The sequence below is a fragment of the Anabrus simplex genome, chromosome 1 (genome assembly GCF_040414725.1).
Source record: "Anabrus simplex isolate iqAnaSimp1 chromosome 1, ASM4041472v1, whole genome shotgun sequence".
NCBI classification, from domain to species: Eukaryota; Metazoa; Arthropoda; class Insecta; order Orthoptera; family Tettigoniidae; genus Anabrus; species Anabrus simplex.
The window spans coordinates 61,290,004-61,306,948 of record NC_090265.1 but is presented as its reverse complement, the minus strand read 5'-3'; positions in this window follow the sequence as shown (position 1 = coordinate 61,306,948).

Below are 16,945 nucleotides of genomic sequence, written 5' to 3'. Positions count from 1 at the left end.
TAAAACTGTTAGTGCTCAACTGTAGAAGTATTGTAAAGAAAGCAATAGAATTAAGTAATTTAATAGATATATACCGACCAGATATTGTAATAGGAGTTGAATCATGGCTGAGAAATCTTATAATGGATGCAGAAATTTTCTCACGGAACCGGAGGGTGTATCGTAGAGATAGGATAGGAAAGGCAGGAAGGGAGTATTCATTCTCGTGAAAGAAGAATTTGTAAGCTACGAAAAAGTTAAAGATAACAAGCACGAAATTCTAGGGGTAAGGCTCATTTCTAAAGATAATAGGCAACTAGATGTCTTTGGAGTGTACAGACCAGGAAAGGGTAGCGCAGATGCTGATTCAGAATTATTTGATAAGATAATCAGCTATGTGGGAAACGATAAGGAAAGGAACGTGATCGTAGCGGGTGTTCTCAATTTACCAAATGTCAATTGGGAAGGTAATGCGAACGACAGGAGGCATGACCAACAAATGGCAAATAAGTTAATATGGGAAGGGCACCTGATTCAGAAAGTGATGGAACCAACTAGAGGGAAGAATATTCTGGATGTGGTGCTGATAAAACCAGATGAGCTCTATAGAGAAACCGAAGTAATAGATGGTATTAGTGATCACGAAGCTGTTTTTGTGGTAATTAAAAACAAATGTGAAAGAAAGGAAGAGATTAAAATTAGGACTGTTAGGCAGTACCATATGGCTGATAAAACAGGCATGAGGGAGTTCTTAATAAGCAACTATGGTCGGTGAAAAACGGTAAATAAAAATGTAAACAGACTCTGGGATGGGTTTAAAGCAATTCTTGAGGAATGTGAAAATAGGTTTGTACCTTTAAAGGTGGTAAGGAATGGTAAAGATCCACTATATTATAACAGGGAAGTAAAGAGACTAAGAAGGAGGTGCAGGTTGGAAAGAAATAGAGTTAAAACTGGCTGTGGAAGTAAGGAGAAATTGAAGGAACTTACTAGGAAATTGAATCTAGCAAAGAAGTCAGCTAAGGATAACATGATGGCAAGTATAATTGGTGGCCACACTAATTTTAGTGAAAAATGGAAGTGTACGTATAGGTACTTTAAGGCAGAACCAGGTTCCAAGAAGTACATTCCAGGAATAATTAATGAACAAGGGGAGTGTGTATGCGAGGATCTTCAAAAGGCAGAAGTATTCAGTCAGCAGTATGTAAAGATTGTTGGTTACAAGGATAATGTCCAGACAGAGGAGGTGACTAATACTCAAGAAGTATTAAAATTTAGATATGACAGCAATGACATTTACAGTAAGATACAAAAGTTGAAAACTAGAAAAGCTGCTGGAATTGATAAGGTTTCGGGGGATATACTAAAGACAATGGGTTGGGATATAGTACCATACCTGAAGTACTTGCTTGATTTTTGTTTGCATGAAGGAACTTTACCAAATGAATGGAGAGTTGCTATAGTATCCGCTGTATATAAAGGAAAGGGTGATAGACATAAAGCTGAAAATTACAGACCAGTCAGTTTGACATGCATTGTATGTAAGCTTTGGGAAAATATTCTTTCTCATTATATAAGACATGTTTGAAAAATTAATAATTGGTTTGACAGAAGGCACTTTGGGTTTAGGAAAGGTTATTCCACTGAAGCCCAACTTGTAGGATTCCAGCAAGATATAGCAGATATCCTGGATTCAGGAGGTCAGTTGGAGTATTGCGATTGACTTATCTAAGGCATTTTTGATAGGGTAGATCATGGGAAACTACTGGCAAAAATGAGTGCAATTGGACATGACAAAAGAGTGACTGAAAATAGAACTCAGAGAATTAGAGTAGGTGAAGCTTTATCTGTCCCTGTAAAAATTAAGAGGGGAATTCCTCAAGGCAGTATTATTGGACCTTTATGTTTTCTTATATATATCAATGATATGTGTAAAGAAGTGGAATCGGAGATAAGGCTTTTCGCAGATGATGTCATTCTGTACAGATTAATAAATAAGTTACAAGATTGTGAGCTACTGCAAAATGACCTTGATAATGTTGTGAGATGGACAGTAGGCAATGGTATGATGATAAATGGGGATAAAAGGCAGGTTGTGAGTTTCACAAATAGGAAAAGTCCTCTCAGTTTTAATTACTGCGTTGATGGGGTGAAAGTTCCCTTTGGGGATCATTGTAAATACCTAGGTATAAATATAAGGAAAGGTCTTCATTGGGGTAATTACATAAATATGATTGTAAATAAAGGGTACAGATCTCTGCACATGGTTATGAGGGTATTTAGGGGTTGTAGTATGGATGTGAAGAAGAGAGCATATTTGTCTCTGGTGAGACCTCAACTTGAGTATGGTTCCAGTGTATGGGACCCTTACCAGGATTACTTGATTCAGGAACTGGAAAAAATCCAAAAAAAAAAAAAAGCAGCTCGATTTGTTCTGGGCTATTTCCGACAAAAGAGTAGCGTTACAAAAATGTTTCAAAGTTTGGGCTGGGAAGACTTGGTAGAAAGGAGACGAGCTGCTCGACTAAGTGGTATGTTCCGAGCTCTCAGTGGAGAGATGGCGTGGGAGGACATCAGTAGACGAATAAGTTTGGATCGTGTCTTTAAAAGTAGGAAAGATCACAATATGAGATAAAGTTGGAATTCAAGAGGACAAATTGGGGCAAATATTCATTTATGGGAAGGGGAGTTAGGGATTGGAATAACTTACCAAGGAAGATGTTCAATAAATTTCCAATTTCTTTGTAATCGTTTAAGAAAAGGCTAGGAAAATAACAGATAGGGAATCTGCCCCCTGGGCGACTGCCCTAAATGCAGATCAGTAGTGATTGATTTTAATGCTAGATTTCGCGTTGGTTATACGAAGCACATGGCCAAAGTACATGCTGCCCATTCTGTGTATTTTCCCTTTGATTTTCAAAGCTTTGAGATAGAGCAATAGTAACTGTATCTGGTAGGCGCTGAGTGTGGAACTATGACTTTCCTATAGCGAGATTTCTTCGTCCAATAGACAGACTTGCCAGCGCCTTCTTGCTCTCAATGGCTAGTATTTTGATCTCAGTTATAAAAAAGGTCTTATTGGCTACCATGCCAGACATACTTTTAAAGTAATTAATTTGAATTTACTTTATTGTAAGACACGTCCAAAAATAAAATAATAATATTCAAATACGAAATACAGCAAGCTTACACCTAATAAATGAATGAGAGCAACAAAATCCTTCAAGTACATGCATTTCCTTGCCTGGCATAATTATTTACGGTATTATAAACCCTACTACTAGTCGCTCATATTCTTAATAATGAACTCCAGACTGTGCATACGGAAACAAAAAAAGAAAGGATTAACTTGATGCTGTATATTCCGTTAACGTCAGTTTCTAGTGAACGCGCTATGAGTGCCTCCAAACGAATCTTATAAATAAAGTTGTAGGGGGTCCGCTGTCTGCAATTTCGTTTGTTTTGCCAATTTTTCGGCCGGCCCCGTGGTGTAGGGGTAGCGTGCCTGCCTCTCACCCGGAGGCCCCGGGTTCGATTCCCGGCCAGGTCAGGGATTTTTACCTGGACTTGAGGGCTGGTTCGAGGTCCACTCAGCCTACGTGATTAGAATTGAGGAGCTATCTCACGGTGAGATAGCGGCCCCGGTCTAGAAAGCCAAGAATAACGACCGAGAGGATTCGTCGTGCTGACCACACGACACCACGTAATCTGCAGGCCTTCGGGCTGAGCAGCGGTCGCTTGGTAGGCCAAGGCCCTTCAAGGGCTGTAGTGCCATGGGGTTTGGTTTGGTTTTTTGGTTTTTGCCAATTTTTCACATATTTATCCGTTTTAGGTCAACTCAAGACCGAATCGGTGGTTTTTACTTTTCGTGTCTGTTTGTCTGTTTGTTTGTTTGTCTGTTCTACCATCACGGCAAAACGGCTTGATAGATTTCAACCTAACTTCATATTTGGAGTATACTCACCCCGAGGAAGGTTTCTATATGCATTTCATTTTAAAATCTTGGATTAGACGGGGGGTTTATAGGAAAACCAGAACGGTTTTCCTCCATTTTCTCTTATACTGTTGTTTTCCTGTAAACCCCGTGGACCGTATGTGAAACGTCTCTTCATTATAAACAACTTTCGTTATGTTTATAATTTACCTTACTATTCAAATGACGGAGAAATTTACTATTTTCTGCGGGTATCGGTCTGCGTGTGTAACCGACAGACCCGCAACGAACCTACAGGTTACCATGGCAACGTCTCTGGCTGCTTGCCAGCAGGGAAGTAACGTATTCCCATTTTCCTCCACATCCCTTTAAATTCATGGTTGTTCCTTGGGTAGAAGGCAAGAGAGGGCGTCAATCGGCCATTCTGCGGGATATTGGCGGAATATCGTTGGAGTTTATAACCGTCCTCGAATAGCTTAAGTAATAACACCATTAGTCATCTTATCTGTTAACCTAAGTATGCCTGCGCCTAAATTTCTCCTCTGTTACCTCTTTCTTATATCCATAACTCACACCAGCATAATTTATTGAGGGGCATTTGATTTTCCAATACATTCACTTGGTGTTTACATATTTGTCGTCATCCGGCTGTCCTCATTTTTAATCCATTTTCTATTAATTTCAACTTTCTTTACTGAATTATTTTCTTCCTTAATTACACCGTATGTATGCGAGTGCTAATCCCGAAAACTTGTCACTCTTTCCTTTGAGGAAATATTCTAAGCTATGCAAATGTATAACTTTCGGCCCCGGAAAATATCGAAATATGGATGCAATTTTAACGACGGTGCACACCTTTCTTTTCGGGATAATTGGTGGCTAATCTGTAAGTCTTATCACAAATCATAAAGCACATTCGCCTTTCAGTTTGGAGAGATCTACAACTTTGGTCCTATGACTTTTATCGTATTTCTATTCCTTATACGTTAAATAGAGCTGTATTTCTCGATTTCAAGTTAATTTTGTGCTTTCACACGTATATGTTAACATTAATTTGCCACACTTATAGGAAAGATAAAATCATGACATTCGGTACGCACATTGGCATGACCAGTGGCAATGTGATAGTCAATGTTTTTGATTCTATCTGTCACATGAGTATCACAAATATAAAGTAGTATGCGAAAACTGTACAAAATTTCACACCCAATGATTCTAACTCAATCTAACCCATAAATATAGGAGATACGAGAAGATGTCATGGGACCACCATGTAGAACACTGAAAGAGGCGTCTGATGGTGAGGTCCGTTTGCAGATATGTCCCAGAGTTTCAAAGCAGTAACTCTCGAAATAAAGGTCTGCACTTCTAGAGTGTGTCTGTACATTGACTATTTTGGCGACATTTCTGTACAGTTATCCGTTTCAGGTGTAATAATGACCATCTGCATATTTTTAGCTTTGGTGTCCGTTTTTCTGTTTTTCTGTTTGTCTGTTTGTCTATAACTTGGAAACTATTGGATACATTTTCACCAAAATTCATATTTAGAATCCACCTGTCCTTGAGTAGGTTTCAGGGCAAATATTGTCTCTAAATCCATGAAATGACTGGGGAGTTTATACGTATCCGAAACCGTGATTTTGCACTCCCACAAAATATACACAACCAAACTTAATAGAAATCTACCTGCCTTAATGGAAATTAATTTTTTAAACCATTTTTTCTCATGTGCATCATTTCGGTAAGGGGATTTATAAGGGAGATATCATTAACCGGATTTAACTTAAGAACGGGCGCGTGTTGAGCGTATTTCTTACAACTTGGAAACTATTGAAGATATTTGAACCAAACTTTATATTTAGTATCCACCTTTCCAAAGGTAGATTTTAAAGGTCAATAACATTTCCTGTTCCTGGAATTGACTGGCGGTTTATAGGGAACCGAAATGGTGAATTTACTCTTCCACAATGTATACAGTACGTGACCAACCTGACTGGAAATCGACCAAATTTGTTGGAAATCCATTTCTAAAACTTTTTTCATGTGTATTTTTTCGACAGAAAGATTAATAAGGGAGATATCATGAATAGTCGGTTTTTGCAGGGTAAGTCCAGCAGACATAGACCAAAAGGTGTTGTACGTGGAGCAGACTCCTTATCTATCTATATAAGTAAAATCCTAACGACTGTGTGCCTGTACATTGACTATTTTGGCGAAATGTTCGCACAGCTACGCGTTTAAGGGGTAATAATAACAACCATCTGCATAATTTTTTGGTTTAGTTTCCTGAAAGTCCTAATTTTAACCCTCCTCGCCCAAAATCCACATCGCGGCATAATCTGCCAGACGAACAAAAAAACAGAAATTTGGCAAAATTATACGTTTTAGCCTGTAACGGAGAGAACATTTGCAAGTGCTTTAAATTTTTCATTCCCGAAGAATATCGAAATATGGAGGCAATTTTAATGATGGTGCAGATCTTCGCGAAGTCCTATCACATAAGAGAAGGCACAATCTCCGTTCAATTTGGAGTGATCTACAACCTTAGTCTTATGACTTTTTGTTGTATCTGTATCCTTTTACGTTTGATTTTTGACTATTTCTCGACGTTAAGTAAATTTGGACTTTTCACATGCATGATTCATACTTTAAATCACTTATAAGAAAGAATCATCAAATCCTACACGAAAATTGGCCCACCCAGTAGCCATATGTGAGCCACATGCTATGTATGTAGCTGTCACATAATTATCTGAAAAGTAATGCAATGTGAGATAATCTTACAAACATTTTACCCTATTCAACGTTTCTAACTCAATCTGACCCATGAATAGATCAGATATCATACGACCAGCCATTTAGGCCGCTAAATCTGACATCTTATGGTAAAATCCTTTGTCGATCTGACGTACCGTTTTGCAGCAGTCAATCTGTAAATGAAGGTCTGCAATATTTTAAGCGTGCATATACTTTCTTATGTCGATCTATATATATTCACTGATGTCGTCTTGTAGCGATCGAGAAAGGGAGTGTCTGCTATTGTAATCAGTACTCCCCACACCGACTTTGACTGGCAGTAGGAATGGGGTCCTTCTCCAACACCTGTGTAACTGGCATTAGTAAGGAAGGCCTACCATTGTAGTGAATAATTCACTTCTCGATTTGACTTGCAGAAGGCAAGGGAGCATGCGGTCCACGGAGTTTACAGGAAATCAATAGTATAAGAGAAAATGGAGGAAAACCGTTCTGGTTTTCCTATAAACCCCGCGTCTAATCAAAGATTTTAAAATGCAATGCATATAGAAACCTTCCTCGGGGTTGAGAACTTCCTAACTCGCTGACTAACTTTACAAACATATTAATCTGTATTTAACTTGAAAAATCTGAATATCTTCATTTAAAATGGAAAATCTGAAAATTAACATTCATTAAATAAATTACACACTCGTCGAACCTTGTACTCACACTTACTTGTTACCTGCTTACTTACACATACGTTATTTGAAGGGCGCCAGCTGTCACTCAGTACAGCAATAATAGAATGAGACTCTTGACTATCTCTAGGGTGTGGGGTAATAAGCTTACTTTTGACAACATACCATATCAGTTCTGGGAAAAGGAGACTGGCGTTCGGTTTCCCCATTAATTTTGAGGTTAAGATATTTTACTGTCAATGAAATGAAACTATTAATTCGTTTGATAAAACAAAATATATTCTTTAAATAATATATCAAAAAATAGTGAGTCTTGTTGCGATAAAACAGATGAGAATATGAAATTATGACATTGCAACTGAAAGAAACTAGGCATGAATTTGAATTCTTCTTGACCGGACATTTAACAATTTATACGAAATATTTCCCTCACTGATTCACTTGACTGTACCTTCAACACTTTTAGTGTAATTACGACGTAATCCATTGCTCTGGTGTTTACTGTAGATGTGTCACGCCTAACGTGGTGATACATCCTTGCGACTGCTTCTTCTCCATATCATCTGACTTCTTTGTAAGTCAATATGGTATGACCTCTTGGTAGGTCCAGGGTTGCCCTCTCTGACTCCTTGGTAAGCCTTGCGTCCGCGTCTTCCACTAAGTGACGGACCAACCATTTGGTCTCACTCTCTCAATGACCAATAATGGCTCACTGAGTCTTCACCATCTCTCGTTCACACTGGTTGGCTGACCACTTAAGGCCTCTTGATCTAGTAGACTACTTCACTGTACTGCATCCGTATAAGTAATGACTGACGCTACAATACGCACCCACCTTATATAGACGTTGGCTGACACAACTACGTAATCTCCAGAAATAACAATGACATACTCCCACCTACGCGACAAATATTACATCCAGTGGTGAAATAGCCCCGCGGCGATGACACCGTGCGCGCATATTCTAAATAAATACAATGACGTAGCCATGGCGCGGCGATGACTTGGCAGAATCTCCACTGGTGTCGCAATATAACAACGTCACTTCCAATTCTCTGATATATACAACAATTCTCACTGTACAGGTATTGAGTGTTATACTACACATACGTATATATGTATACATCTAAGTGCAATCTTGCAAGCAACAGGCAATTGCAAAATTGAATAAAACGGATAATTACAATAATAGTACAATATCACAGATAAAATAATAATAATACTGACATAATAATAATAATAAATAATAATAATAATAATAATAATAATAATAATAATAATAATAATAATAATAAAATACAGATAAAATCATACAATAATAAAAATACAGATATCATCTTGTAACGGGATTTGAACCGTTACAGGGTGAGTATACTCCAAATATGAAGTTTGGTTGAAATCTATCCAGCCGTTTTGCCGTGATGGTGGAACAGACAAACAAACAAACAAACAAACAAACAAACAGACAAACAGACACGAAAAGTAAAAACCACCAATTCGGTCTTGAGTTGACGTAAAACAGATAAATATCTGAAAAATTGGCAAAATTATAGTCTTTAAATTCACACCATCCATTACGAAACAGAATCACTATTATTTAAAGTGATTGGATATGAAGTAGTATGAAGCCCCGATTGAGGACAGAAACTGTTCCAAATTTCGTGTGTTAGACAAGAACATACACACTCTTATTACATTCTAATTGTAATTCTTATTCGTATTTCGTAGGCATTGGCAATTTTTGAGACATACGGGGAAGTATAATTCGTGAAACCCAACTTGGGGCAGTATAAGACAGTTAGGCCCGTTTGTGAGGGCATAACAATGGCCTATAAATGGATAAGCACAATTCGAAATTATATGCGCTGTAGGCATACTGGAGCGGATGTTCCCATGGTTACGGCAGTTCATTACTTTATCCGATTCCTAGAGCAGAGGTAGTGTGGTGCCAATATCTCCGTAACTTTTGGTTTTAGGGCATTAAAACATAGCTTTCGGGCCCGTAGGGCTTACCGAGTTTTGTTCCTTGCGTCAAGAGGATTAAATTGAGCTTTGTTTCGTCCTTATATGACAAAATCGATATTTTGCCTGTATTAGCCTATTATTTTTATATCTCCCCCCCCCCGTACCCTCCACCTCGAATTGTTTAAAAAAAAAATACAGCCCATGTTCCTCACTCGTAATGTAGCTTTCTATAGGTGAAGTAGTTGAGTCTATTCGGTACAAACAAACAAGTTTTTCCTCTTGATAATATTAGTATAGATTTTCCGGTCTGAGTGGCTCAGACGGTTGAGACGCTGACCTTCTGACCGCAACTTGGCAGGTTCGATCCTGACTCAGTCCGGTGATATTTGAAGGTGCTCAAATATGTCAGCCTCGTGTCGGTAGACTTACTGGCACGTTAAATTACTCCTCGGGTACTAAATTGCGGCACCTCGGCGTCTTCGAAAACCGTACAAGTATTTCGTGGAACGTAAAGCAAATAACTTAATTATTACCGGGCGAGTTGGCCGTGCGGTTAGGGGTGCGCGGCTGTGAGCTTGCACCGGGAGATAGTGCGTTCGAATACCACTGTCGGCAGCCCTGAAGATGGTTTTCCGTGGTTTCACATCTTCACACCAGACCAATGCTGGGGCTGTACCTTAATTAAGGCCACGGCTGCTTCCTTCGAACTCCTAACCCTTTCCTCTCCCATTGTCGCCATGAGACCTATTTGTGTCGGTGGGACATATCAGTTAGGATGCCGTTTTAAGTCCATGACAATAGGAAGCTATTTTTGTTCAGTCCATTATACCCGTAATTGCTTGTCTGTATATATGCAATGCCCAGTCATATCTATGCACGCGGAGATCTGAAACGTACGTGGGAACAGAATGTCATCGATCACTTATGGCTGTGTGAAAAAAGAGCAATTTTTTCTCCAAGAAATGAAGCTATCAGCGTCATCAGCAAGCAACGTTTACAATAATTATCCAGGTTTGTACAAATGTACAAGTCTATCGACATGACATGTAATGCAGATGAGTCTGTCAACTACAAAGCAGATCTTTTGAACATCTTCGAGCGGAAGATTGAGGAACCGATTGTCCTTCTAAGATATATGAATCCTCCTTCCCTCTGAACGGGACACGACTGTCAGTCCATAAACTGATGCCGAATATTTTTGAAGCTACCATCATGATTGGACATATCGTGAGCGAAATAGTATTCACTCCTCGGATTCAAATCTACCCCTCATATATACCGTTTGAATGCATACGTCTGCAATTCCCCGTTTGTTTGAGTTTCACTGTGTGCATCAAAAAGACACAAGGGCAATTATTTAGAGTTATAGAACTCGATCTTCGGAAACGGTGCTTCTCCCATTATACACTGTACATGGGTTGTTCGAGGGTCGAAAGGCAAACACGCTATACATCTTAGCTCCAAATATAGTTTACCCGGAAGCTCTGAAAGGAAAATTTAGTTTGTTTTATATGCAATATCATCTTTTATATTGTTTTAATATCATATCCATCAAAGCGGTATCTTAAGCATTAAAATTAAAAATAAAGTAATGCATTCCATGTCCGGCCCCGCGGTGACTGGGGGACGTGTCCGCCTGTCTCCCAGCGGCCCCGAGTTCGATTCCCGGCTGGGTCAGGGGTTTTTAATTGTAAATGATTAATATCCCTGGCCTGAGGACTGGGTGTTTGTGCCGCCCTTAATGTTCCTTTCCTCACATTCAACACTTTACACTTCCGCCATTTCCAAATACACGCCGATTCACAACATATGATGCAAAGTAGGGGCAAGAGATCTTCTTAGGTCGACGCCCGGAATAAATAGCATTTTTAATACACAAAAAAGTAATGTATTTCATGCAAAAATCCAGTTTTAGCCCTTCAGGCAAGCAACTCAATATCCTAAACCTTTTAGGAAAATAAAATATAATAAAATATGATAATACATTATTCCTACAAATTACAATCCTTTTCTTACTCACAGTTATCCGGTCGATTAGATTAGCAGTTTTAGACTTTTTCTGCCACTAAGAGCGCTAATGTGAACCAATGCATTGTTTCACTTAAGCACCACTACGAGAGCTAATGTGAGTCAATGCATTGTTTCACTTAAGCACCACTAGGAGCGCTAATATGAGTCAATGCATTGTTTCACGTAAGCCCTTATAACTACATTCAGTGTGGACGTTTTTCAAAAATAAAATAAAAAAAGGCTGAGTGTATTGAACCAAGGAACACATTATAGAAAGAATGATTTAAATACGTTAATTTTGCCAGGTTTAGAATAAAAAATGAAACGAGGAAGGAAACACGCGATTTTAGGCTGTTTTTCCGGAACTGCATTTAGGCCGGAAGTGATTTTCGAAATTAGTTTTATTTTATTTTGATAGAGCTATGGAATTTTTTAAAACATTTCCGGAATTTTAGCCCTCCAATTTTTGGCACAAAAGAGGGAATTGCTTAATTTTATGTTTTTCGTAGTACGAGGACCCTACGTTGTCTGCAAAGAAATGTTTTCAGCTTTAAATTAAAATAATATATTTCATGAAATTTATGTAAAATGGATGTGTGTTATTAAATACTTTTTACCTTTGCATTTAAATAAACGGTTTGTGTACATCTAACACGGTTAACGCGGGTGAAGCAGCGGGCATGTGCAAGTATGAAATAAAAGTAGGCCTAATCTTCATCTTCACTGAATTTTGACCCGTTTATTTCCCATACGATGTAATGGTGGTAGGAGATTGATTGATTTGACTGAGTTTCGCGAGAGGAAGAGATAGAATGATAGGAGACATAACTTGAAACACCCACGACTTATTATGTTGTTTTTGAGGGAATTGTAGGGGTAAAAACGACAACCAAGGTATGACTATGACAAGCAGATCTGAGCACATGTAGGGTGTAGTAGTTACTTAGAAATCAAAAGTTTAGCACATGATAGGGTGTCATGGAGGGCTGCATCGAAATATTCCATGGACTGATACTCAAACAACAGCAACAACAACAACAACAATGTTTCTAGTGCAAACAATGAATCTCATTGTCCGCATCATATATAATATGAATGGATGAATCAACAACTATTATTTTGCCTTAAGCAAATTCGGAAATTAGTAACACATGTTTCGTTTAATCTTTGAACATCATCAGGTACAAATATGTTTACTTGAAAAATGTTAAAGAAGGGAATAATGTCTGCTTATATGACCTCTAATATTCTCTAGTACTTAAAACATTGAACATGTGATGAAGGGAAGAGGGAGAGGGTGGGAGGGGGTGTAAAGGTGTGTGACTATATATATATCCAAAGATTTCAGAAATCCCTCCCTGATGATGTTCAAAGATTAAACGAAACATGTAATACTAATTTACGACACTGCTTAACGCAAAATATATTATATCGATTAGGCGGAACAATTGTTAATTAATCCATTTAACATTACTACTGCCTATATTCTTATATTCTATAAGGCAAATACTGTAAATAAATAAATAAATAAATAAATTTAATTATTTAATTAATTATCCCTTGTACGTAAGTTGTCTTAGCCTCCTCACCTTCGCGAGTTTCCTAATTTGTCATGAAATAATCAAATTAAATCAAAACTACTCCAACATCTGACATTAATTCATCCAGTCAAAACTGCCATAACCTTTAACAAAAATTGAATAACTATAATAATATACACTTACCTCCTAAAATAAGATCGGATATCTTCATCGTGTTCTGTCTGAGATAATCTGGGAACTTTGAATTAGGGACATACAGATTTATATTCTGTCCTTAACGGCCGTCATTCGTATTGTGCAAGTCACATTCTGCTTCTTTATTTGCTCGTATTATTTGCTGAACCTCACTTTACGACAAACACAGTACATTACCTTTAGTTTTTATCAGTTCTTGGTATACGCGGAACACACATTGTACTATAAACATGGGCATAAAATTGAATGACGCGATTGACCCGTAGGGTGATAAGTAAGAGTTGTTATCCTCTCCTTACTCAAGGCGTTAAGTTATTCTGTTATGCAACATGACTTATGGAACATGAATTGCATTTCAATAAATCAGGCACCACGGACCTGCTGTTAGGTCAATAGCTGAGGTGGCGGATTCCCAACCCGGTGTTTTCTTAAGTAATTTAAACAATTTGGAAATTTATCGAACACCTTCCTTGGCAAATTTTTCCAATCCCTAACTCCTCTTCGTACAAACGAAAATTTGCCCAATTTTTTCTCTTAAATTCTGACTTTACCTTCACAATGCAATCTTCCCTACTTTTGAAAACACTACTCAAACTTATAATGAAATTCTCTGTGTTCTAGTTTCCAGAAATATAGCCACCCGTTCAGTCAGTTTTTGTCTGGTCGAATTGCACTCAGTTTAGCCTGTAGTCTCTCAAGAACAACCCTAACGAAAGCCTTAGATAGGCCGATCGCGATACAGTCCATTTGACCTGCTGAATGTAAGATATCTGCTATAGCTTGCTGGAATCCTATAGGAAAGGCGTTTCCTAAATTCGAACTGCCTTGTATCAAATAAGTTAGTAATTTCGCAATCATGTCTAATATAATCAGAAAAATAATTTCCTAAATTTTGACACGTAATATACGTCAAGCTGAGTGGGCCGTATTGATCGATTTTATGTATATAACTCTTTTTTTTTTTTTGCTATTTGCTTTACGTCACACCGATACAGATAGGTCTTATTGCGACGATGGGGTAGACATAGGAAGGAAGCGGCCGTGGGCTTAATTAAGGTACAGTCCCGGCATTTGCCTGGTGTGAAAATGGGAAACCACGGAAAACCATCTTCAGGGCTGCCAACAGTGGGGCTCGAACCCACTATCTCCCGATTACTGGATACTGGCCGCACTTAAGCGACTGCAGCTAAAGAGCTCGGTATATATATACATAACTCTTTATTTACACAGGAGTTACTGTAGCAACTCCTCATTAATTTGGTATAGCTCCTTGATGCGAACAGTAATCAAATAAATACTTGAGATGTGGTACTACATCCCAACCCATTTCCTTTAGTACATCGCCAAAACGTGATCAATTCTAACTGCTTTTCTAAATTTTAGCGTATAGATCTTATTGATAATAATAATAATAATAATAATAATAATAATAATAATAATAATAATGCTATTTGCTTTACGTCCCACTAACTACTTTTAAGGTCTTCGGAGACGCCGAGGTGCCGGAATTTATAGTCCCGCAGGAGTTCTTGTACGTGCCAGTAAATCTACCGACACGGGGCTGTCGTATTTGAGCACCTTCAAATACCACCGGACTGAGCCAGGATCGAACCTGCCAAGTTGGGGTTAAAAGGCCAGCGCCTTAACCGTCTGAGCCACTCAGCCCGGCATAGATCTTATTGTAAATGTCGTTGTTATCATAGGTAAATTCTTTAGTATTAGTCACCTCTTCTGTTTGGACATTATTCTTGTAACCCCTCAATCTCTACATACTGCTGACTGAATATCTCTTCCTTCTGTAAATCCGCGCATGTACACTTCCCTTGTCCGTTAATGATTCTCGGAATGTCATCCTTGGAACATTTTCCTGCATTAAAGTACATATACATACCCTTCCAATTGTCACTCGCTGCCAATATTATGCCTGCCATCACGTTATCCTTAGCTGACTTCTTTCTTAGATTCGATTCCTTCAATTTATCCTAACTTTTACAACCTCTTCTAACTCTATTACATTCCAACCTGAAGCTCTTTCTTAGTCTTTATTTTTCTGTTTTAATACAGGGGGCGGTTACCATTCCTTACCACCTTTAAAAGTACCTAAATATTTTCACATTACTCAACTATAATTGCTTTAAACCCAACTCGCAGTCTGTTTACATTTATATTCACCATTTCTCACCGAACATAATGTCCGACTCGTTGGCTGAATGGTCAGCGTACTGGCCTTCGGTTCAGAGGGTCCCGGGTTCGATCCCCGGCTGTGTCAGGGATTTTAACCTTCATTGGTTAATTCCAATGGCCCGGCGGCTGGGTGTTCGTGCTGTCCTCAACATCCCTGCAACTCACACACCACACATAACACTATCCTCCACCACAATAACGCGCAGTGTCCTACAAATGGCAGATGCCGCCCACCCTCATCGGAGGGTCTGCCTTACAAGGGCTGCACTTGGCTAGAAATAGCCACACGAAATTATTATTACCGAACATAACTACTCTTTTAAACTCACTCATGCCTATCTGATCACTCATATGGTATTGCCTAATAGTCGTACATTTACAACCTTCTTTTCTATCGCATTTATCTTAACTACGACGTAAACAGCTTCGTGATCTCTCATACCACTCACTTCATCGGTATATCTGTAGAGCTCATCTGGTTTTACGAGCACTACATTCAAAATACATTATTTTTCCCTCTAATTGGCTACGTCCCATTCCGATTCAGATGTCCTTCCCAGATTAAGGTGACACTCCGGAGATAAAAATCAATATTTTGGTCAATTGGGTGAATTTTTTAATGGCTGAAATTGAAAGCATTGAGTTTCTTTTTTCTTGTCACGAAGTTATTCCACTGAATTCAAACAATTTATCACTGTAATAATGCTTTGTTTGCCAATTGTAATTTTACCGGGAGAATTGATCGTGCGGTTAGGGGCGCGCAGCTGTGAGCTTGCATCCGGTAGACAGTGGGTTCGAATCCCATTGTCAGCCCTCTGAAAATGGTTTTCGTTTGTTTCCCATTTTTTTACACCAGGAAAATGCTGGGGCTGCACCTTAATTAAGGCCACGGCCACTTCCTTCCCATTCCCAGACCTTTCCTGTCCCATCGTCGCCATAAGACCTATCTGTGTCGGTGCGACGTAAAGCTAATAGCAAAAAAAAAAATGTAATTTTACATTTAAATCCAATTTTTCTCCCATTATATTCTGCCAAATGTAACAAAATTTGTATGGTATATGTATCACAGCTATATTAAGAAACCTGCGTATGGAAATTTTGATTGCAGATTTTTTCAAGTAGTGGGGATTTTTAAGTACAAAATTTTAGAACGTAAAAATTACACAAACTTTAGTACGATATAATATCACCTTATATAAATTATGTACAGAAAAATCGATACGTTGTGCCTTTAAAAGAAGTATTATCTACCTAATAACTATTTAACGCCGTGCGCGTAGAGGCGCGCGGCTGTGAACTTGCATCGAAGTTCCTCCAACCAACCACCATCTACCGAGTCAGCACAGACAAAAACCAACCCCCCATTAGCCACCAAGAATGTCGAAACCCAAACCTATCCACCACCATCTACTGAGTCAACTCAAGCACAAAACAATCCACTTCCCCTTCCCCACCACCCCCACTTCCACCACCACCCACCAAGTCCACCCCTGTCCAAACCAACCCGCAACCAACATACACTGACACATATGCTCAGACAGAAAGCAGGCGTCAAAACCTGTCACCAAATCACGCACACACAACTCATCACCACCAACACCAGCCCGCACACTCCCACGCCCATCCTTAATTACACAGTGTTTTAATTGCCTTCAATTAAATCACACAGCAGCTTCATGTTCTGCGGCTACCCGCTGTAATAG